Consider the following 24,975-nt stretch of genomic DNA (forward strand, 5'->3'; position numbering starts at 1 on the left):
TTTGGATCATTCATTGTAGGATTTAGGATTTAGATTTCTGGGCTTTCGGCATCTATGGCCATGTTAGCCCATCACGTATGAGGGATGACGTCCCTTGGCGATCACATTATCCGGGGAAGGGGAAGGAAGGAATCGGCCTGGGACCTATAAGTTAGATACCACGCCGGCATTTGCGTGGTGTGAATCAGGCACGTAGCCAGGATTTCGTGAAGAGGGGGGTCCGTGACTGGTCATCACACCAGGGGCTCGATCTTTCTAAACTATTTTACTGTCACATATATTGGTTCGTCTAGTCAGGATTTTGTAACGGCGGGGGGGGGGGGAGGAGGATAACATGAAATTCTGAAGGCCCAGGAGGTTGTTCAATCTAAACTACTTTACTATCAACATATATTGGTTTGTCAGGACAATAAAATGAGCATATCTTCGTAAGTAAGTATTTTAATAACAAACTATGAAAAAATCTCGAGTAAAATAATAATAAAAACGCATTGATTTTTTTTTTTTTTTTTTTACAATATTTACGTCCTTCCTCTGTGTATTCAAATATAACAGTTTTCCTTTCATTATGACCTCAACTATTATAAAAAGTACATATTCACTATTATAAAAAGTACATACTCAATAGTGTCCTGTAAAATATTTTACAATATCTTTGTTCCTTTCTCTGTTAAATCAAATGCTAGTAGAACTTGCTTTCCATATATTTTTTTGTTTTTATTATTCCGTCAACTACTGTCGGTTCCAAATGACAGGTTAAAGGAGCAGTAGATTGTTTTTGGAATAACATGTTTGATACTGCAAGGACACGATTACAAAAAAGTTATGATAAAAAAAATATCCACGCTGTTACTCAACGGCATTATGCTTTCGGAAGCTTGAAATCTCCCTGACTAGTAGCAGAAATTCTGAGAATTCTGTAACTCTTCTAGAAATTTCAATATCCCTGACTCTTCCAGGATATCTCGCTCACCTCGCCACAAATGTATTGCAAGTAATACAAATCTCCTCAAAAGAAAGAATAACCAAAAGCTTGCTGTAGCTTTTTTATTTTTAATGCTGATTCTTCTTTTTCTTTCATCCTTCCTTATTCTTTTCATTTCTTGCCTCGAAGGGGGGTCTGGATATCCCCCTTGGCTACGTGCCTGGTGTGAATGAGGAAAACGCAGGGAAACCTTATTCAGAATGGCTGGCCTGATTTTTTTTAAAACATTCTTTGGATCGAGTGCCCCCATTGGATTATGGATCATTCACTCTATATTAAAGAAAATTACTGATATACACTAATTTTGCTGTCCACGTTTTCTTTAAACAGATACTAACACTTAAAAACTAATGACAATTTTAGGTTATTTCTCGTTAACGATACGATGTACTGTTTGCTTGGTAGTGCTATAAGGAATAGCTTAAGAGGCCCCATCACGGCGAAATTAAAATGCCGCTAATTTTACAGTAATTATGTGATATCTTCAAATAGATAAAAGATAATCGAAATGTGGAACAAGAGCGCCCTAGACAATTTTATTTTACATGAGACACTGTTATCAGGACTCACTTATCTGCTTTCGATTTCCAGCCATTTTGAAAATCGGTATTCATTTTCGTGTTTCTAAATGGCTGCAAACGGAACGCTACTAGGTGACTCGTAATAACGGTACCTCATGCAAAATAATATTGTCAAGGGCGTTCTTGTTTCACATTTCGATTATCTTTTACCTATTTTAATATACCAGATAATTACTGTAGAATTAGCGGTATTTTAATTTCGCAGTGATAAGGCCTCTTAATGAGGGTATAATTCAATATCAGTTTCACCCAGCGTCGTAACTTAGAACTTTTCCAAGGGGACAAGTAATATTAGGATCCTCTAAAAACTATGAAATTGATATTACCCCCATGGAATTTAAAACCTTAATAAACGTTTTCATTACTTTATCTAGGAGACCTAGCCATGGACGCAAGAAGAAAATTTTCTAAGGGGGGCCTCAAACCAATGCTTGCTATATTACGTTTGGTATTTTTTATTTGTATTAAGAAAATTTTAAGAAATTTAATGCATTTTCGTAATACATTTACGTTTGGCTCGGGCCCCACCCTGCCCCCCACTTCGAGCGCCCATGGACATTGTTGGCGTTTTTGCTTCATCTTAGGGAAATATGCTTGGTTCAGATGATTAAGGCAGCAACAGTATCTTAAATTATTCTCAGTTCTTTTCGAAATGTTATTCCATGCTTCATTAGTTAAATTTAGGGGACAAATATTTGATAAATTTAAAGCCTGAATAATAGATATGGTCGGAACCGGTTCCAGGTAGAACCGGTTTGCGGCTCTGAACTGATCCGGTTTTAAACATTCGATTCCGGAACCGGGTTTTCAGATCCAGGTTTGGAACCGGGTCTGAATTTATGTACGATGTCGTCTCGAAAGGAGGAATGTGAACGTAATCGAACGTAATTGAAGATAGCACAAGCGCTTGGTCCTCTTCGCAATGTTTTAAAAGTCAACTTTGTACCTCCTTTACGGGTATTGGGAGGATTGGGATTCATGTCTTGAACTGGTTCTGAAGATCCGGTTCCGGAACCGGGTTTTTCGTATCCAAGTCTGGAACCAGTTCTGAAAACCGGATCTCCAAGAACTGGTTTCTCTCGGAACCGGTTCCACCTGAATAAATATATAAGCTATTATTTCTGGGAATTCTAACAGTACAATTTTACTTAAATGTACCCAGATCACATTTTCTTTTCATTTTAACAGGTTTCTTCCTTTTTCTTTATGGTGACTTTATTCCAAGATCCATCGTATCATATCATAAAATACAGTAAGAAATTTTGATCTTAAAGTGGGAAGGGACAGTTACACCTCCGCCCCTCACAAATTACGGCACTCATTTCACCTTAATAAATGGCATGTACAGTTTCAATTTTTAGGTTTATAAAGGAACTGATTTTTTTTTTTTTTTTTTCATTTCTTCAACAGTTACGTATGAGGTTTTACATTCACTTATATCATTTTGTTCTGCTGAATAAGATCATCCTCACCCCAGGGGTGGGAATGGGAAAGGATGAATTTTTAAAAAATAATCAGATAAAGTAGTTAATTAGTAGCTACTGTAATTAGAGTGAATTAAACACATATTTTCTCTTGAGTGGGACTATGCGGATTGCTGGTTTTAAATATTACTTGATTGTGAATCTTAAAAAGAAATCCAAAATTTTGCCGCCCCCTAAATTCTGCCGCCCTGTGTTCGAGCACAGAATAGCACTTACCTAAATACGAGCCTGATTGCAAAGCCCACTTGAGGTGAATGAAAGAAGAAATGTCGCATGGACAAATATATAGGGCCTATGTGTGATTTTAATGAGATGTATTATTTCGTTTTTACAACTCAATATGCGTCTTATAAAAACTGAAGTTTTATTTATGCGCCAAGTCATGTGTATACAGCGAAAAAATAGAAATAAGAAAATAACAATTGTAGGAATTTATTACAAAGTATAATAATATACGATACATTTAACATGTGTATAGATAAATGGACGATGGAAACCAAAACGATATACATGACATATTGCTTGAAATTGAGATAAATTCTAAAATGACAACTAAATTCTCACAAAATGTATATGTGGTACGTAGGATGTAATCAGAAGATTCATAGGTTCCGCCATAAGTTTATTCAAAAGGGGACAAATTCAGAGTACATCAGGGATTCATCATGCATCAATCTAGACAAAATCGGATCGCAGCGGAACGCAAAACCAATAACGAGAACTGTCACAGTGTAAAATAAATTTGCGTTGTGTTGGTGCATACCGCATAATAGAGCCCTAGATTTACTGCAGTTTTAAATATATTTAATGGTTTAGGTTAAGGGAGTAAAACATTGCAGATATATTAGGATAATATATCTGAAATATATGTGAAATATGCTGTCAGTATCACATACTTATGCATATAGATGAATTTACAGCATGAATACATTTTTATGTAATATAAATTTTCATGCCGTTTGAATAAGTGTGAGGTACTTGGGATTAAAACAGTTCCCGGGAGAAGTCTTGGGCCAAGTCAGTAATTAGTAATACACAAATGTTTGTCGATGAAAGGGTTCCTTTAGACTTTATGGCGAAAAGCGTTTGGAGTACTGTAATATTGTCATGAAGTGCACTTAATTTGGAAATTTACCTTGAAATTGTCCCTATTCTGTCAAAATCAATTTTGCGCTGAAATGTTGTCAATGCTTCGAATTTGCCTATAATCACTAAACTAATTATAAACTTAGTAGATGTGCACGCACAATGTTAGCATCCAACATGTTATCTTAATTCTTCGGGTCATTTTCTACAAAATTGTCAGCAAACATCAGATTCTCTTAAAAGAAAGTAAAATAGTTGTCACAATACTGATTATCGCAGTAGTCATGGTAACCAATAAAGTTCCATGGTTGACGAAACATAATTTCAAAAAGCACAGCTCTAAAAATACACAGTGAAGTACGGATTCAGTTGATCTATTGTTAAAGAGTGTGGTTTACCATAAATACCTTTATATATTTACTCTGTCCGTGTGTTCGTCCGGGCGACACAAACTCTCAAGAACTACTTTATGGATCACCATCTATTTGGCCAGGATTTGAGAGTCACAAATTAGAAATCGAATTCATTCAGTTCGAGCCATCCACCAGAAGCGGTAGAATTTAACCATTTCCGGTTTTTACATTGATCGCTATAGAGCAAAAATGATAATAGATATCGAGAAGTGGTTTCCTGTAACCGATTAAGCGTTCTAAATATTCGTTTCATCTCCATCTGTAACTCTCTACTAAAACCGGAAGTGATAGAAATCCACTACAATTTCCGGTTTCAGTATTGATCTACACAGAGTAAAACTGATTAGCGATAGCAAGAATAGTTTTATCAATCGCTTTAGCAGTCTAAAAATAGGCACCGTCTTCCTTCTTAATCTTTTATTCAAACCGTAAGCCACATAAATGAGGCTCGGGTCTGGAAGTAATATTACAATTTCACTTTCACGGTACAACATAGGGGAGGGGGACTGGAGATAATTAAACAAAACTTAGTAACTTTTGAACCATAGACCGATCTCGATCAAATTTGCCACATAGATGAGCCCACCCAAACCAAGCTTTATGATCTCGTAAAGGAAAGGACAAGAGAAAACATTAGTAAGAAGACTCAAGTAACAATGATGTTTTGTGTGTCGTTTGCTGTGATAACTTTATTAACATAAAGCCAAAAGAGAAATGGATGCATTGTTCCAGCTGCAAGAGCTGGGCTCATGTCGCCTGCAGTGATGATTCGGAGTTTTTATACATGTCAGTATATATATATATATATATATATATATATATATATATATATATATATATATATATATATATATATATATATATATATATATATATATATATATATATATATATATATATATATATATATACTGCCAGTCAAAAGTTTTCGGACAGGCTCTTCAACTTACATTTTTATGATCTAATCAATACATATTACCAATTTTGTTTGTGTAAGTCTCTATAATGTCTCAGGATGATAATAGATTTTTCCTTTTTGTAACATGTTTATATGTAGTAAATAAAGAAAGATTATTGAATTATTGTAAAGTCGGCCATTATTAATTATTAAAAATAACTTGATCTGGGTCATGAAATAATTTTACCTGATCGAAGTACGGTTAAACGTTAGCACTTAATTCCTTTTTATAGTTATCCCTGGTTTATAATTCCTTAGTATACAGGCCTTATCAAACATAAATAATGTCAGAAGTTTACATTATTAGTGAACAATATTTTAAGATACAGTAGAGTGACGTTTTGAACACTGTTTGTGTGGATGCTTTTGCCTCTTCCGAGGGTTTCTTGCCGTTATTGTTAGAGGCGCACATCTTAAGTTCAGAGTCGCACGTTGGAACCATTGCGCGTCATAATGTGGGCTTCTCTATTCGTCAAATACTTTTCAAACTGAAATAGACTCCATCTACTTTTGGTGACTCCATCAAGCGTTCTCAGCGAAGGCGAAAGAACGTGGACAAAAATCAAACTGGAAGGTCTCGTATTACGTCACATACGAAAGACCGTATTATTGTATTGTTTAGCAAAAGAAATTTGAAACTTACTGCAGCGGAACTCCAATCAAAATTTAATCGTAGTCACCATACAACCATGTCAGTTATTACTGTGAATCAACATTTGAAAGTAGCTACACTCTGGGTAAGAGTTGCTATGCAGAAACCATTGTAGGTTCAGTGGAAACAAGTAACAGAGACTCCAATGGACCCTGAAGAACAAAAATTGGACAACGAAGCAGTAGAAACGCTAATTATGGACTGATGAATCAAAATTTCGAGTTTTTGGACAACCACATCGAGTCTATGTTCGAAGATCTGTTACAGAAAAGATGCGCCCTAACTGTGTAACCCCAATTATTAAACACGGAGGAGATTCTGTGAAACTTTCGAGGTGTTTCGCAAATTCTGGAGTTGATTGGATTCACAGAATACAAGGAAATCTGGACAAAAATGGTAATCATTCCATTTTAAGCAGTCATACTATTCCTTCAGGATTTTGATTTGATTGGCCGCAGAATCTCTTTTCTGTAAGATCCTGGCCCGAAGGACACGCCTAAATTTTGTTCTAATTATTTTAAGAAAAAATAAGCCAAAGAAGATATTTGTATCATGGAATGGCCTCCCCAGTCCCCAGATCCTAATCCGGTCATACTTCTCTGGGAAGAACTTGGCAGAAGTGTACGAAAAGATTGTCCAACATCTGCTGATGATGTGTTTGATATTGTGCAGAACACCTAGAATAATAATTCAGATGAAAATCTTCAAAAACTTGTAAGCCGCATGCTCCGATTGGTGAAACGAGTGATAGCAGTAAAGGGCGGTTTCTTTGAGGAGAAGAACATTTAAAGAATCTGCCAATTTTCGTTGTTGGATAACGTTATTATGTTATTCTGATGTTAAAACTATCACTGTGTTCCTAAACTACCAAGTATACTGTCCAAAATTGCACTGTATTACAAGCCTAACTTAATATTTTCCTGTTTTTTGATCTGTCCGGAAACTTTTGACCTCCAGTATATATATATATATATATATATATATATATATATATATATATATATATATATATATATATATATATATATCAGCCTGTCCCAGCCTGATCCCACGTACTGCCTCAACTAGTCCCAATGGTGGGTCGTGTTGAAACACTTTGCATGGTAATACTTTTGGCTAATTACAAAGTAATGCTGTATATTGAAACAGAGAATTGCTATAACGAAAAGAAATTAAGTAGGGCAATACATGAAATATTTCCTTTTGTCGTAAGGGACTTCCCAAAGGTGACAGAATAGACTTATTATTATTATTATTATTATCATTATTGAGTTGAGTTGATTTTAGTTTAGCGTCCCTTTCATCAGCGACGCTATATGAGACGTGGACCTACTGATTAACGTGGAATCCGAACCACATGAGCTCCCGCCTGGAATCGAACCCGGGTCTCCCACGCCAAAGGCGCGTACGCTAACCGCTTAGCCACGGAGGAGTTCTTTTATCATCATTATTATTATTATTATTATTATTATTATTATTATTATTATTATTATTATTATTATTATTATTATTATTATTATTATTATTATTATCTGAATTTAAATATGTGTATCTTTCATTAACTTAAGACAAGTTTTAATGAATGTTAGTGTCACTCTTCTACGGGGGCGTAGATAAGGGCCCCGCAGACACCACACTGCGGGGGTCCTCAAGCCATCAGGAGGCCCCCAAATCGTTAAGTGTTACGTAGAGATGAGGCCCCACTTCACACTGTCTGCGGCAGGGCCCCCAAGACTTTCGTTACGCCACTGCTTTTCTACATTTCTTAAGCTAACTAAATTGCCCTAAAATTGATTTGATTATGTATTTTGAGTTTCCGCTGCAACATATACAATATAATTAAATTTTCTTAAATTTCGGAGTTTTACAATTATTATTGAATTCAATAACTGGTCACCTTGGAGAAACTTAATTTCTGCTTGCCTTCCTTATGGAACTTTCTGTTGACAAATTTTCTGGTGTAATACTTATATGTAGAATATTTTAACTCGTTTCCTAAGGGTTTGTTTCCCAAATATCTAAGTAGAACATATAAATTATAAGGTATTCATTCACTGAACCGGTTCTCCTATTATACCGTAAGAGGAGTCCGTGATCTGAGGGAATTGTTTCTCATTGGTTAGACTTGAAACGGGAAACGTTGACTAACAGATAAAGTATTGTTTTGTCGTGCTCTTCATCATCTAGTTTTTTTTTTTTTTTTTTTTAACCATTTATAGACAATCCCTTTTTAAAATAGAGAAAGGGGGAGGAATGCTGTTAGTATTTATTTTTACTTTCGAACTAGTAAAAGGCACTATTCTTGTGTACTTCAAACATTGCATATTTTATTATATAATTTCTAATAAAAATGTTAAAACTGAATGTATAATTTAATATTGATTAAATTTTTATGAAGCATTCACAGGGGGAAAAAAATACGTGCGATGGCCGGGAATCGAACCCGGGTCAACTGCTTGGAAGGCAACTATGCTCACCACTACACCACCATCGCTCGATGAAAGTGAAGCAGCTACAAGCATGGTTCAGGCAAGCAACGCGGTAACTCGTGCTGCAATATTAGTGTGCTTGGTAATTACGTTTTTATGTTGATATAAGTTTTGTACATCACTTCAACAGGCTCCTAAGTTAAAAATGTATAATCTCTTGGTGCTATGTAAGAAGACATGCTTAACGTTTTAATCGTGAAATCTGTGATTATTGAAACTAGGATTGAGTATAGTCCGCTCCCCCCAGTGATTTTTAACGAATCATAGTGATTCTAACGGTTCATATTAGTTCATAATGAATCGAAATCACATGTTATAAAGATTTAAGATGTAAATCTTGTGGTAAGGAGGCTTTAGTATAAGTAGTAGTAGTAGTAGTAGTAGCAGTAGTAGTGGTAGTAGTAGTATTAGTAGTAGTAGTAGAAGTAGTAGTGGTGGTAGTTAGTAGCAATACTAGTAGTACTAGTAGTAGGAACGGGTTAGAAGCCCCGCAGGGGTTGGTTGGGTTCTGTTCTCGATATAAGTAGTAGTAGTAGTAGTAGTAGTAGTAGTAATAGTAGTAGCAATAGTAATAGTAGTAGTAGTAGTAGTAGTAGTAGTAGTAGTAGTAGTGTAGTAGTAGTAGCAGCAGCAGCAGTGGTGGTAGTAGTAGTAGTAGTAGTAGTAGTAGTAGTAGTAGTAGTAGTAGCAGCAGCAGTAATAGCAGTAGTAGTAGTAGTAGTGACTCTTCCAGTTCCGGTGTCAAAGAACTGGGGGGAGCGGGCTATACACAAGCCTTGAACTAAATCTGTGTTGCCAACTCACTGTGGAAGTCTTTCTCTTAAAAATCAAGGGAACTCGCAGAATTCGAATTCAGCATTTGTGGGGCCTTAACGACAATTGCAAACTATAATATCAAAAGTAAAAATGTCGATGGTGCCTGTTTACAAATGGCAATATTGAGAAGCTATTTAACATTATTATTATTATTATTATTATTATTATTATTATTATTATTATTATTATTATTATTATTATTATTATTATTATTATTATTATTATTATTATTATTATTAAAGGTTGGTGGACGGAAATACCAGTAAGGCGTTTACTCTTTCGTCTGGCTTGTCACTAACATACCTTCAATACATAGTAGTTCTAAATAAGAGATCAAATATTCTCGGAAATGTATAGGGAAAACGTTTAGTACAATTTGTACATCGGAAGCAGAAATTGTGTTCAAAAATGATATACTCCTTTTTCATTGTTAATGTTAGTCAGTACCAATAGTGGCTCCATGAACATTTCGTCTTCGACTCGATAATGGGCCAAGTTTATGGTTGCAGACCAATCGTGGGCTAACAATGGTCTAATACATTAATTAGTGGTTCTCAACCGGCATTTTACGAAAGTTTATAATCTACAAATCATGAAGAATTAGTAATTATTTAAAATCAATTTTGAGGCAGGCTGTACAATCACGAAAGAAAGTATTCTTCAGTTGACAAAATTTCTATTCCTAATAACTCAAAAATAAATTAATCTATCAGAGTATCGATTTTGGCAAATTATCAAATTATAACTATTCTAAAAGTAACGGCAAAAAGATCCAGATTAATTCTTTTGTTCTCGAGTTAATGGGAAAAAGAAAATTTGTCAACTGAATAATACTTTCTTTTCTGTGGGTACCAGCCAACGCCTACAATGGTAGCAACAAAGATGAGATTGCGCGCATGAGACAAGATTTGTGGCTGTCTCGTCTCGAAAATGTGCTGTAAAAGTGATGTCTCGACTCGAAAAATGTATATTTTACTATTGGAAGAGCAGTATCTCGACTCGAATTTTGTCAGGAAAATCCTGTCTCGACTCGTCTCGTGCGCATCCTTATGCATACTCACTACCTTATAGGAACTTACTATTTTATAATTTATATTATTATTAACTAGCAGAAATATCCGTTCTTCGTACGGGGAGAATGCGTTTCATTTTAGACATAAAGGTCTGAATTTGGATTTAGACGGCATTGGAAGTGTCACTGTTCGTGTAAGCGACCCCGAAAACTGTGGATTCGACACTAATATCGGTCATTTTCGATCATTTTTATCTCCCCCCTCCCTAAGTGGTGGGACTGAATTTGAATTCGACACTAATAGACCCTATTCTTCGTTTTCGATCATTTTTAAATATCTCCCCCTCCCTAAGTTGCACCGCCAAAAACCATTCCAGGCTCAAATCTCATCTATTTAGAAAATGTCATCGAGATCGGTCGGGTGGTTCAAGAGTTGTTAGGTAACAAACATAGTTACTTTCATTGTTATATAGCCTATATAGATTTAGAAAAATCAAACACGTGTGTCACGACGTCAGTGGCGGATCCAAGGGGGGCTATAGAGACTATAGCTTCCCCCTTGGCGCTCAGACATACACTGGATAAAATGGGCTTCAATCCTGCTTCACACTGGATAAAACGGCAAAATATGGTTTAGCCCCTCCCTTGATCATATCCTGGATCCGCCCCTGCACTATGTGGTGGGTGTTGTCAAGTGTTGAGTTGAGTTGATTTTGAGTTTAACGTCCCGTTCAGCAGCGAGGCTATATGAGACGTGGACCTACTGATTAACGTGGAATCCGAACCAAATGAGCTCCCGCCGGGAATCGAACCAGGGCCACCCACGCCACAGGCGCGTACGCTAACCGCTTAGCCACGGAGGAGCTCGGTGTTGTCAAGTGTGTCGTTAGTCAAAAAAAGGTTGTGAACCACTGCATTAGGGAGCCAAAGTGTTCATGGGGGCATTGTAGTATATGCGTTACCTGTAAACTTATTGTTTCTCAACATTATGTATTTTGCGACAAAGCCGTGAACTTTGGCAGAAATCTAATACGCATCTTTTGAATTGTTCAATTTAATGTTCATTGATAGATCAATGTCAAGGTCGTCTGATGAACTCAACAATGGCGCCTTGTTCTTTTCAGGAAATGATGTAGGCTAAAACGCAGAATGGAGGAAAGAAGTGTTTTTGAATAGGGAAATTGTTACTGTATTTTTCCGATGGATATTATCTTACTGTCCTATTTTTTGTCACTTCATTTTCACGTGAGAACGCATTACTGAATAATATAGACAATGAATAATTAGCTTTATTTATAATTAACAAATATTGATTCTTTTTCTTTAATCTTGTTCATTTTCTAGATATGTCGAATCTTATCAGTATTGTATGGTGAGCGTGCACGTCCAGCACATTTCAGCGCTTTTCAGGGGCGCACCCACGGGAAGGGGAACCTGTCGGGTCAGACACCCCCCTCCAAAAAAATAATCTTCCTGACTCAACACACATTTGTAAACTTTCTTAATAAAAGTATATTTGTTAACAGGGAAATGATTGATGTAGCATAAAAATTTGATCTTACGCTTCATTTGTTCTCTTTCTCTTATAAAAACAATCTAGTTCTTTTTTTGGGGGGGTTGGGGGGCGCCGGTAGCTCAGTGATAGAGCGTTCAACTCCGGTGATTGGGATTCCTGGTTCGCTCCCAGCTCGCGCCGTGTGGACTTTGTGGTGGACAAACACCGTGCTCGTGGGTTTTCTCGGGGTTCTCCCGTTTCCTCCCACTTTCTTCATTCCACCATTTCACTGATCTCTCATCATCACCGTCTCCTTTAGCCTAACCGGCATAACCGTAGGACGTAAAACGTAAACATTTTATTTCATTTCTAGTTCTTTTTTTTTCTGAAAATATAAGTGAAAGTATTTTACAATTACTTGTCGTCTTTTCGGATGTAGAATAATACCTGTTTAATACTACATTGATGTAGTGGCTTATAGAAATTGGACCTCTCCCCGCAATGAAAGCTTGGACCTTTCCCAACAAAGATTTCTGTGTGCGAGCCTTCTTAAATTGTTAGCAGACGTGATTTTGGCGTGACCAGAGCAGTAGCTAAAGATTTCGGCTCCCGGGGCGAAGTAGAATTCGGCGCTCCCACTACACTCACCTTACCAAGCTTTTTTTCTTTCTTTCTTTTTTCTTTTTTCTTTCTTTTTTTTTTTTGTTTTTTTTTTTTTTGTTTTACATATCAAAGAAGTAACTTTTGTTGTTATGCTACCCTAAATTTTTATTACGCTGCTTGGGCGGGCCATTGCAACAGCCAAAAGCAATCATTATGTATTCTTTTACAAATAAGGGTTGTTTTCAGGAGGCGTATTAAGGACTTTTTGTTAAACTTTGCTTGTTTACAAATCCACTTGGAGAACAGTTGTAGAAATTTACAACTATCGATTTCATATTACACTATCATCGATGTTTGTAAATACTATCGATAAGAAATTAAATTTCAATATATTATAAACTATGTCCTTTTAAAATGCGCGAAATGGGTGACAACATTAATTTCCAGTAATAATTGTAAACTCTTGTAATTTTACTCTACATGTCTCTAGACAAATAACATTTTAGTTTAAATTATTTTACGGTAAAAAAATTTTGTGAAATATTACGGAAATTCATGATGAGCCTTCTTTGCGAATTTTTCAATATTGATCGATGGAGGTGAAGAATATGTTTAAGTTTGTACTTAAAATCTAAAGCATAGTTTGGCTACTACAATGTTTGAAATTATAGTAATTACTTAATTTCTTAATGAATGAAAATTCTGAATTTAAGGTTATTTATTATTAATTAACATATTAAAAATACACTAACACACATACACACTTGCACACATGTATATAATATGTATATATGTTTTGTATGTATGTAGATAGATAAAAAAATATCACACAACTAGATACGTATGCACAAAAAAACCCTGGCGATACACGTAGATGGTGGAGAAACGGTGCCAATAAATTCTTTCAAGTTGGAAGCATTTCATTTGACAATAGAATAAAAAAAATTCTGGTAGTGGTCAGCCTCTGAAAAAGACGAAATTCGTTAAGTTCTGTAAGCCTCCATTCTACAACTGCTTGAAGTTCGAAAATGTTATAATTCCCTTGTTTATCTTAATTTTTAATATCCCCGCACAAACAGCAGTTTGCATGTGTCTCTTTACTCCTCTCGTTTTCATATCTTCATTCTTACCCTCATGATTAATCCGATTGGGTGGAAAATCATGATTAACTAAGAAAACCCATGACCATCCAAATGCCGAACACGTATTTGAGACTTTGATCATTTCTGATATTCAAAACACTTCTGCATACACTAAAGCCTGTGACAAGCATCTTGGCATTTCAGCTAAACGAATAAAACGCAAGCTCTGAGGCGATGTTGCCGAATGCTAAGTGGTGTGGTTATGGCTAAACAGACGAATTACAGAGCGATCAGGTGGCAAAGGATAGACGTGGATGTGTACAAAATAAACGTGGCAATACCGCTGGCCTCTCATTTGCTAGCAGCATTTAAAGGAAACTTGGAGCGCTGCCTTCAAATGCCAAGATCTTTGTCACGCCGTTTATAAGTGATTATTCGGTATATTGTACATCACATAGTCATTAACAAGTTAAAACTTGTGATAACTAATATTAAAAAATCATAATTCTTTGATTAATAAGTTAAAACTTGTTGTGACTCTTATTGAAATATTTGGGTTGCGAGCATTTTTTTAAACCAGATCTGTTTCTTTGCAAACCAAAAAAATATTCAATTGATAGGGCGGCAATACTTTTTCAGGGCGACGCGTCGTTTACTAATTACCAACATTTTGTCTTCTTTTTTCTTGCTCCTTCGGCGCCCCCTTGCTATCAGTGCCCGGGGCTACCGCCCCGCTCGCCCCCTCTAGTTACGGCTCTGGGTATGAGAAACTGAGTTTGATTTCTGATTAGAGCTCTTTCTACGTCTCATACAGCCTCGCTGCTCAAAGGCACGTTAAAGTCCAACCAAGGGTTCACTGGTCAAGAAATCAACAACAATGCACATCCAAAAGTTTGAGTCACATAATCAAAGTTGTGATCTCATTTCTGTCTGGAAATACTGTGTATTATATCTAACCATCTTGTTAAAACTCGCTATTTACACTCCTACGTCAAAAGACTTCATTGACTCCCCAGTTCGCAATATTTCTAAATGGTTGCTTCTAAATATGTTCCGATCTATATTAAATTAATGTTCGGCTTTCTTATTCTTAACTTCCTCTACAATAAATACAAAATTTAATTGTGATTAGAAAATGTATAATTATAAAAGTAAATACAGAATATAAATTCCAGAAAATATATTTAAGAAAAAATCCCACTGGAGGCGCCGGGTATCGATCCCGGTACCTCTCGCATGCTAAGCGAGCGCTCTACCATCTGAGCTACGCCCCCGACGATAGTTGTTATGCTTCGGAGCGCTATCCACGTGGAATGCTGCGCAGTAGTAACAAAATGTGTGTAAAGCAAATTTGCTAGTTTTTCTATATATGTTGCACTAAAATTTACTTGTTTATCTGTTTTGAAATAGTAGGAAATAATCTTAATCTATGGTAGTAGTCTGTAAGAACCAATCTGATTATAGGGCCTAGTTATTTTCTCCGTACATCAGTGAAACATCAAGGAATTTTCTATTTAGTTTGATCATGCCTACTTGGGTGCATTCATTTCATAGGTGGATCTTTTACTAGTTGTTACACTAATTGAATGTTTCCTAACAGATATTAACATCAACAAGAGGAAACCGAAAATAAATGCAAGAGATGTAACCATGGGCGTCTCTGGCGGGGGGGACGCGTCCCCCCAATAATTTGAGTGACATAATCTAAAATTCCGCTGAGATACTAGCAGATAGGTCATTTCCTTTGATGTCCCCCCCAAATTTTACATGCCAGAGACGCCAATGAATGTAACCAGGGCCGTCGCGTGGATTGTAAGCGATCAGGGCGCGAATTCCAAGCCCCCCACCAGTGTGATAAACAACCAGAGTTTATTCTGTACTCCTAGATTTAAATACGGTATGGAATGTAAGATCATAATTAAGATAAAATAAATTCGTACTATGTCATTTTTTAAAGTGAATGGCTTTTGTAAATGCTATTCTTGTTTATTTTGAACTTCATATACATCAACGTAGTAATAGCATAGAATATAGGGGTTAAGTTTAGAGTTACCCCTCCGCTTTTTATAAAAATCAGGAAATTTTACAGGAGAAATGAGGTAAGAAATGATAATTTGAAGTTTTTATTTGATGTTTAGCAATGTAAGTTCGGCAGGAGAGTTATGTTTAATACGAGAAAAGATATGTGGAAGTTAGTACTATTTGCCGGATGCGGAAGCATTGCGGAAGGTTTCAGCAGCATGGTAGTTGTAAAATATGGCGAACAGGTGTAACGGATGCGCAAAAATAATGGAGAAAACCTTTTAAATTTTTGTGAAACACACGGAGTACTGAAATTAAGTGAAATATAACAATGTTTAATGCTTTAAGCACTGTTTTTTGTATGTTGCAAAGTCCAAGGGCAACTTCAGACTGGAGGGGCAACTCTAAACTTAAGCCGAATATAGGCCTACAAATAAGATACAAAATAAATTCCAAAATAATAATAATAATAATAAAACTTCTCACAGAGTTGGAGAGAGTTTCAGTTGAATAATCCTAGATGATGTTTTACATTCGGTAACTTTCAATATTCCATCGGGAGTCCCTCAAGGATCTAATCTAGGTTTCCTGTTGTTTCTTCTTGCTAGTAATGATATTCTTCTGTGTATTAAAACTTCTCAAATTCTTCTTTTCACCAACAGTCTCAAATTATATTCCAAAGTAAGTTCAATTGATGACTGCATGAAACTTTAACAGGACCTACAAAGAGTTCAAATATGGTGTGATAAGAATAAATTGGTCCTGAATGCAGTGGTGCCCACGCCCCCTCATGTCCATGACGCACCCCCCCTCAATTGTCTATCCGTAGGTTTCCATGAAAAAAAAAAATCTTTTCGATTAATTTTTACACCCCTTCAAACATATTTGTATAGATTTTTAAGCCCCCTAAATATTTCAATGACGCAGTTTGCGTCATACCCCCCCCCCCTTGTGGGCACCCCTGCTGAATGTGTCCAAATGTAAATTTGTATCTTTCACGAGGAAAGAAAATGCAATTAACTTTAACTATACAAAAAGTGGCACTTCCTTGTCTACCCCAAATACTATCAAAGATCTAGGAGTTATATTTGATAGCAAATTAACTTTTGCTCAACACGTTGACGCAATAACGAGTAGTGCATATAGAAACCTAGATTTAATTTATAGGATAGGACAGGATTTCTACAAAGAATGAACATTTATAAGATTATATTCTTCGTATGTGAGGTCAAAATTAGAATACTGTTGCACAGTACTGTTTGGACACCAAATGTCACAAAATACTCACATGCAATATAAAATATACAGTCTAAATTTTTAAAAATGCTTGCATACAAGAAAACCGGTTACTACCCAAAGTATGTCCCCTATGAAGACATAGTAACGAATTTTAGTTTTCAAGCATTAGAAAAAAAGATATGGATGTTTGATCTGTTGTTCTTACACGAATTATTAGACGGTAAAATTGACTGTCAAGAGTTAGTTTCATAATTATTATTATGTGTCCCAGTAGGTGAGACTGGAACAGCAAATACTGAGACATTCTATTGTAGAAAAGCAGAAACTAACATATTCCATAAGTCTCCTCCGTGGAGAATGTGTGCTTTGTATAACAAAATGATTAGATTTCATGTAGATGTATTTAGTATGTCCGAAAACAAGTTTCAAACAATTGTCAGGCAATAACTTCTGCATAATTAAACGACGTATATTTATATATGTATAATAATAATGTATAACAGACGAAAATCATATTCACGAAGAAATTAAATGTGGATTAAAAGCAGGGAATTTGTGTTATTACTCAGTTCAAAATCTCTTTTGCGAATTCTGTCGAGGAATTTGAAGCTTAAAATATATAAAACGATAATCATGCTTGTTGTTCTGTATGGTTGCGAAACATGGTCGCTTACTCTGAGGGAAGAACATAGCCTAAAAGTATCTGAGAACAAGATCCTAAGGCGAATATTCGGACCCAAGAGGAACGGGAATGGGGAATGGCGGAAAACTTCATAACGAGGAACTACATAATTTATACGGATTACCAAACATTGTTAGGGTCATCAAGTCTAGGAGGCTTAGGTGGGCAGGCCATGTAGCTAAGATGGAAGAAAGTAGTAACGCTTTCAAAGTCTTGACTGGAAGACCAATCGGAAAACGACGATTAGGAAGACCTAGGCGCAGATGGGAGGACAATATTAAGATGAATCTCGCAGAAATAGGAATACAAAGTAGAAACTGTCCAGTTAGCTAAGAATAGAAGTCAGTGGAGAGCTTTTGTGAACGCGGCATTGAACCTCCAGGTTCCATAGGCCATAGAGGTAGTTAGTTACTTTTATAATAATGTGGTATAATAGTGTATGTTAGATCAGGGCCATCGCGTGGGCGGGAGGACCGTGTCAATCGCTCCGGGAACCGCGACCTGGGGAAGAGCCGGGACGACAAATCAACACAATTCAAGGCATTCAGATTATGTTGATAAGTTAATTTTAAATAAATAAATAAATAAATAAATAATGTTTATAATGATCAGGTCACGGCTAAGTAAAATTTATTAATTTGTTTATTTCATAAGACAACACAACAGACTTAATGCCCAGTTATAGTGCCGTGTACGTACATAACTATCTAACATACACTATTATACCTACATTATTATACTATCCCCCTCACTTTTACCCTTGGCTGTACGTCTAAATCACTAAAATAAAGAACGGTAAACAAAAACCAATACTGTACCTAAAACCTGTCAGTAATTCTCACCCTTCACACTATAGGGCATATTATATTTTCCCCGTGGTTGTATTAGATTGTTTTTGAAAGGTTTGTAATTAAGCCTCCAGTCTTCGCCCGCGGATTCTGACACCAATGAATGTAATTTACTATCCCGCAAATGACTTCCCAATTCCCATTTTTTTATACCTTACAACAATCGGCTTACGCTTATCAGAGTAGACTTGCACTTTGAAACGTACACTATTGTTGGAAATATTGATTTTTACAATGCAATTTATGCGACTACAGCACACGGTGACCAGAACTTTTACTTTCAAAAACGGGACGCATATGAATCGGCGATGGGGGTGGGGGGTGGGGGGGTGGCGAGGTGGTGACTTTCATATTACATTTTGGGACTCAGCAGTGTTTTCAATTTATAAAATACATAAGTAAGAATGATAACACAGCGTTTCTAACTAAAGTACTACTCCCATTCAATTCCCAGTTGAACCAAAGAACACTCAATTCTCATTCAGAAGTTCTAGGCACGGCTGAACCTTCCCGATGAGTGTTGGTACGGAAGAGTGTAGAATTAGCATTGACCATTTATATTTTGAATAATAATTACGGGACACCTGGGTCATGTTTGCTTAAAAACGGGACATTTAGGCGTCCCGTTTGAGAATCAAAAAAACGGGACAACGGTTGAAAATAAGGGACTGTCCCGGCTAAAGCGAGACATCTGGTCACCTTGCTGCAGCAGGGTTTAAAAAAATCATGGCACTCGCGGATGATCGTGGCTTTACTGTATTCATATAAAGAAATATTTTAATAAACACTCTACAATACAGTTAATATCAATTCTCTTTTCTTTTAAAAAATTATCGTGGTTTTCTTTTCCACGAATTTTTCCGAAACGGGTGACGTTGATGAGTTTTTCACAAGTTATAGACACTTTTCGATTGATGTTTATTTATTGATTACGAAGCTGCAAAACAAGTGTGAACTGGGATCATTAATAAGTACCACCAGTGTTCGTAGTTTGAGGAAAATTTCCCTAATCTAGGGAAATTTCATAGGTAAATTTAGCCAAAAAGGGAATTTTTCGATAAAACGTGAATATCCAGTGAATCTAGCACTAACTGATTGACAAATACAACGTTTGGGCTATGATTCCTGACACCAAGGTAAGACAAAAAGTATACACCAACTAGGGTGCACAAATGTTTTCTTTCGGAGTTATAAGCTCCCGAAAAAAAAAAAAGAAAGAAAAACTTTATAAATCCATAACTACAAAACTATGGAACCTACCGTAGTCAGGTCAAGACTTCACTTAAGAACTAACATGTGCCCTATCCAAATATCCATGTTTCAGAATTCTAAGGTATTCACGCAACAATTTTTATAGAGGGAGTTTGGCTACGAGCATATAATTTGAAGCACTCAGCAACTACCTCTATAAAAATGGTGCGGAAGTACCACAGGACTTTGAAACTTGGATATTTGGATAGCGCACATAGTAATTCCTAAGTGAAGTCTTGACCCGACTACAGGAGGTCTCATAGTTTCGGAGCTATAGACCTTGAAAGTTCAGTTTTTCATATTTTCGGTAGCCAATATAGTCTGGAGGAAATCCATCGAAACTAAAAATTTCAGTATGTCTAATGTTTCTAGGTGGCTTTTACCTCATTTGAGGGTGCTGAATCTGAATCTGCCGGGTGTACAAATATACACCTTGAGCGTTTTGAGTAATTCAAGATGGCGGCTGTAAAATTGATAGGAATCGAATTTTCTATATTTTATCAAGATGGGTATCAAATTATATGTTTTTTGGGTTGCAGATTCGAATAATAATGTCAAAAATGTTATGAAATTGATACAAATCGATATATTCAATATGGCATCCAATATGGTGGCCGTAAAATTGACAAGAATATTTTTGAAGTATTGTATCGACATGGGCATGGAATTATGTGTTTTTGGGTTGCAGATTTCAATAGTTACTTCAAAAATCTTATGAAATTGATAGAAATCAATATATTCAATATGGAATATTCAGATTCGCGACCCTCGAGCTAGGTACATACTTAGAACAATATCTGATACACTGAAATTTTGGAATAGGTGTTGATGCTTTTCCCCAGGGGCGGATCCAGGACCGACTTCTGGGGGGGGCGGTGGGTTGTCATACTGCTACTTTTAAGGGCTCCAAACTTTGGGATGGGTTTTATTTATATACATAAAATAAGAAAGTTTCCTCTTCTGGGGAAGCGATCGCCCCGATCGCTCCCCCTGAATCCGCCCCTGCTTTTCCCGTCACCGCAACTCACCTTGTTTGCGCTCCAAAACATTTTTTTCCACATTTTGGGCTTCTCTATATTTATTTACAAAATATTCCTTTCTGTGTGCAAAAGAAAACAAACAACACAAGCTTAGGTTTGAAGATTTTCTTATATTTTTTCCTGGACGTTTTCTTAATCAAGAATTATGTTGCTGGCCACATTAATGCGAAATATGCACATTTAAAGTACAAAATGCCGATGTTTCTATGCTACTCCGCGACAAAATAATAAATATCACAGATCAGTCACTTGTCAGTCTTCGTCAAAAGAAGTAACCATGTTTTCGTCTTCTAGATTCCTAGTATTTTGACGTGTGAAGATATTCTGGCATCGTTTATAGGCTTCACAATTGAAGAAGTCAGTGCAGCTATTATGATTTGCCACACAGCCACAACATCTTTTACACATGTTTTCAGAAGAACAGCCGCAACTCACCATCTTCAAGATGTCTTTCGGTGCCATCACAGTTCCTGGATAACTCCGAAAGGAAGCATTTTGCAACCAGATTGGTCTATACTTTTTGTCTTATCTCGTTGTTATGAATCACTCCCAAACGTTTTCGGTATTGTTTTGAAACAAACTGTATAAATGTTTATTTTTTTCTGTTCTTCAGAAATAAACTAATAAAATAACAATAATTTGTCTCTCTCTCTCTCTTTCTCTTTCTCTCTCTCTCTCTGTGTGTGTGTGTGTGTGTGTGTTCAGAGTAGCATCATTTTCACCTATTGTTGGCTGAATATATTTGTGGGTATTTTTTTGTTAAAAATTCAAGGAAATGTTAAGAAATAGAAGCAAAAAAAGCAAATTAATTAAATAAATGTGGTTGACACTTCCTTTTAATATAGCTAAATTAATTTAATGACGTAATTTCTATCATAGGAATTGGACTCTCAACAAAGTAGGGAAAATTTAATAAGAAAAAGGGAAAAATTTGTGATTCGTCGAGGGAAATTTTCTTATGGAAACCTACGAACACTGAGTACAACGTCAACAATGGGAGAGGAAGTCGGTCAGGGTTTTCTTGTTTCGCAGCATTCGCTAGATAAAATTAAGGTAAAATCCTTGAAAAAATCTCAGTTGCAGGATGACTAGTTACCAGATGTGGGCTCGGGGGTTTCCCAGTAACAAATAACAATATAAGAACGAAAACAACTAGACTGAAAATCAAGTCTCTGTATATTAGATAACTAACTCCATTTCGTAGGAATTGGTTTGATGCCTAGCAACACAATAGACAGTTGGCCCAACAATGAAAGCGGCTGGCTAGCCAACTGCCAACGTTGGTCTTACATTATAACGGGCCGCATTGCCGACCATCTGCCAACTAATTCAACTGCTAATACAGAGTGTTTCAAAATGAATTTCGAGGTTTTAAGGCTTTGTAGCATTTATTACATTCAACGCACAATTATAAAAATTCATCAAATGAAAGAGCAACTCAAACAGTTTTTGGTACAAGTGCTCAATGTGAGCACCATTCGTCATACAGCGTAAATCGAGTCGATAGGCGCGTTCTTCCTAACCCTTGATCAGTGTGTTTGAAGTAATTGTTGCAACAACTGCTTCAGTCCTCTTTCTTAAATTCTTCAATTTCCTTAAAATTCTCCACACAGACGTTACTGGAATTGCTAATTCACGAATAGCCTTCCGAATTGATTTCTTGGGGCTACGCTTGAAAGAGACTCTCTTACTCGTTCAACACGTTCTTCAGTCACTTGGTCGTCCCGTGCTCTTCCCTTTGCACAAATAGCCGATGTTGATGATACTGATGATACCATCTACGGATGTTATTATCACTTGGTGGATTGCAATTGAGCTTAATACGAAAAACACGTTGCACTGTAACTATAGATTCAGTCTTTGCAAAATGTAAAACACAAAAAGTTTTCTGCTTACAAGTCACCATCTTTGCTATTAACACTTTTTAACAGCAGACGGAGGAAACAGTGCATGCGAATGAATACAAAACTATTTGAATTGCTCTTCATTTGATATATTGCGTATAATTGTAAGTTAATTGTAATAAATGTCACAAAGCCTTAAAACCCTGATATTCATTTTGAAACAACCTGTTAATAATCTTTACGAAACATATACAATTGTAATTGAAGTGCGAGGTTAAAATTGTTGGATAAGAGACGGCAAATTGTTGGTTGGATAACCTACACTACGAGGTAGGACTAGTGTAGGTCAAGTTTTTTTTTAACATTATTATTTTTATTTACCGACCATTACCTACGTAAGACCTACAAACCAGAAATGGGACCCTCACTCATTTTTGCCCTCAAGAGTACCACCTTCACCCTCATTTTGATAGAGGATAGTGAAGGTGAGTGTGACAGTCGATTGAGAATGAATGTGTGTGAGGGTGAGGGCACCAGTAAAATTGAAGTGTGAGGATGCGTGAGTGTGAGGGTGAGTAAGTGTGAGTTTAAGCAAGTTGAAATGTTTGTGAGGGCGAGTGAGTGTAGGTGTGAGCGAGTTGTTTGAGAGTGAGGGCAAGTGTGTGTGTGTGTGTGTGTGTGTGTGTGTGTAAGGGATTCAATTGAGAGTGGGTGTAGGTAAATATGAGGGCGTGAATAATATTTGAGGGTGAGTGCGGCTGAGTTTGAGTGTGAGGGAATTGATTGAGGGTGAGTGTAGTGGGGGTTAGGAACAATGCCCATCTCTGCTACAAACTGTAGTGCTAGGGTATATCTGTGCTGAAAATCGAAGAACGGTGTTTCTTGCTTAATAAGAAACTAACACTGTTTAAACATTTAAAATCAGCAGATGATAGTCTATTCTCGATGTTCCTATTCAAATATATACATACAAATTGAATTACAACAAATCAGAGGGACTGACGTGGGCTAAAGCTTTCAAAATTGCCTTCGGTCTCAGGCATAAGAGCTCTCTCTAAGGCATACAGTATGGAAGATCCGGGAACTACGAAATGAAATTTTGTTGTTAAGTCATTAAGTAGATTAGGCATCCTTAAGATATATTATTATTATTATTATTATTATTATTATTATTATTATTATTATTATTATTATTATTATTATTATTATTATTATTATTATTATTATTATTATTATTATTATTATAAGCACGAAAGAATTAAGAGTTCGTCAATATGCTATCCTTTTTCTTATACTGCACAAATGTTTTGGAAGAGCAATAACCATAATTTGAATTTGAGATGATTCTCAGTAATATAGAAGTACACTCGGAATGATCTTGAGGTTCGAGAGGACCCGTTCTTCCCAAAGATTATTTGGAACCTCCAGGATCTTGATATCTTTCCTTGAATCTTTGCTTGGTTATCTGATAATGAAATGAAATGAAATGAAATCTTTGAGTTTAACGTCCCACGATTATGTCTGTTAGGCTAAGGGAGACAATGATTAAAGCAAATGAATAATAATGAAATAATTAGTGGAATTAGAAAGTGGGAGGAAACGGGATTACCCCGAGAATACCCACGGACAGGATATCCACCACAAATTTACTTGGCCGGGATCGAACCAAGAACCTCACGCACCAGAGGTAAGCGCTCTACCACTGAGTCATCGTGCCTACTATCCGACAATGAAACATACATATCGGAGTGTGTCATGTCTCCAACCCCCTCCCCTCCCAAGTTATAGAGAAATCGGCACTGTGGACTCGAGCCTGTTAACGAAGGAATCACATTTCAACATAAATTATTTAAGATATTTATTGTAAATGTTAAGAAGTTTGGAGGTTGCTGCAGTTATACATTTAATTGAAAATTTCAATCTATTTGCTCAAAGCAAACTGATCACTTCTGAAGTTGGCACAAGTCCAGATAAAGAACATAATAATAGTATACCGTGAATCAAGTGGAAATGAGAACTAATCTAGTAGCGCCTCCTGGCGTTAAAACACCAGAGTTAGAAAGTAAGTCAAAAGAAATTCTATTAACTTCTTTTCGTTACCTGTTTTCCTTTGTAAAGTTGTGTCTTTTGTTAACGAATGCTTTCATTTTCTAGCCAATCAAGTTCGTATTGTTTTATATCATTAGGCTACATATGGTGCATATATTATAGTTTTGCAATATTCTTGTTTCAATTACTTGCCTTTATTGTGACTAATGTGTCATGGACACAGTAGGCCTATAGAACAGTTTATACATATTACTTTCTTATTAAGGAGACATTTACCTCTGTGTGTCTGTCCTTCTATTAATTGTTAGCAAAATAAGGGTGGATATATAGTGAATTCTGTTTAA

General features: G+C 36.2%; 2 non-coding genes across 2 annotated transcripts; both read right to left on the bottom strand.

The window, feature by feature from the left end:
- Nucleotides 1-8,581: 8,581 nt before the first annotated feature.
- Nucleotides 8,582-8,653, bottom strand: TRNAG-UCC (transfer RNA glycine (anticodon UCC)). The gene has a single exon. It is a non-coding gene; the product is annotated as a tRNA-Gly (tRNA).
- A 6,204-nt stretch (nucleotides 8,654-14,857) lies between these two features.
- TRNAA-AGC (transfer RNA alanine (anticodon AGC)) lies at nucleotides 14,858-14,930 on the bottom strand. The gene has a single exon. It is a non-coding gene; the product is annotated as a tRNA-Ala (tRNA).
- Nucleotides 14,931-24,975: the final 10,045 nt, after the last annotated feature.

Source organism: Thermobia domestica, chromosome 3, assembly GCF_964235325.1.
Source record: "Thermobia domestica chromosome 3, izTheDome1.hap1.1, whole genome shotgun sequence".
NCBI classification, from domain to species: Eukaryota; Metazoa; Arthropoda; class Insecta; order Zygentoma; family Lepismatidae; genus Thermobia; species Thermobia domestica.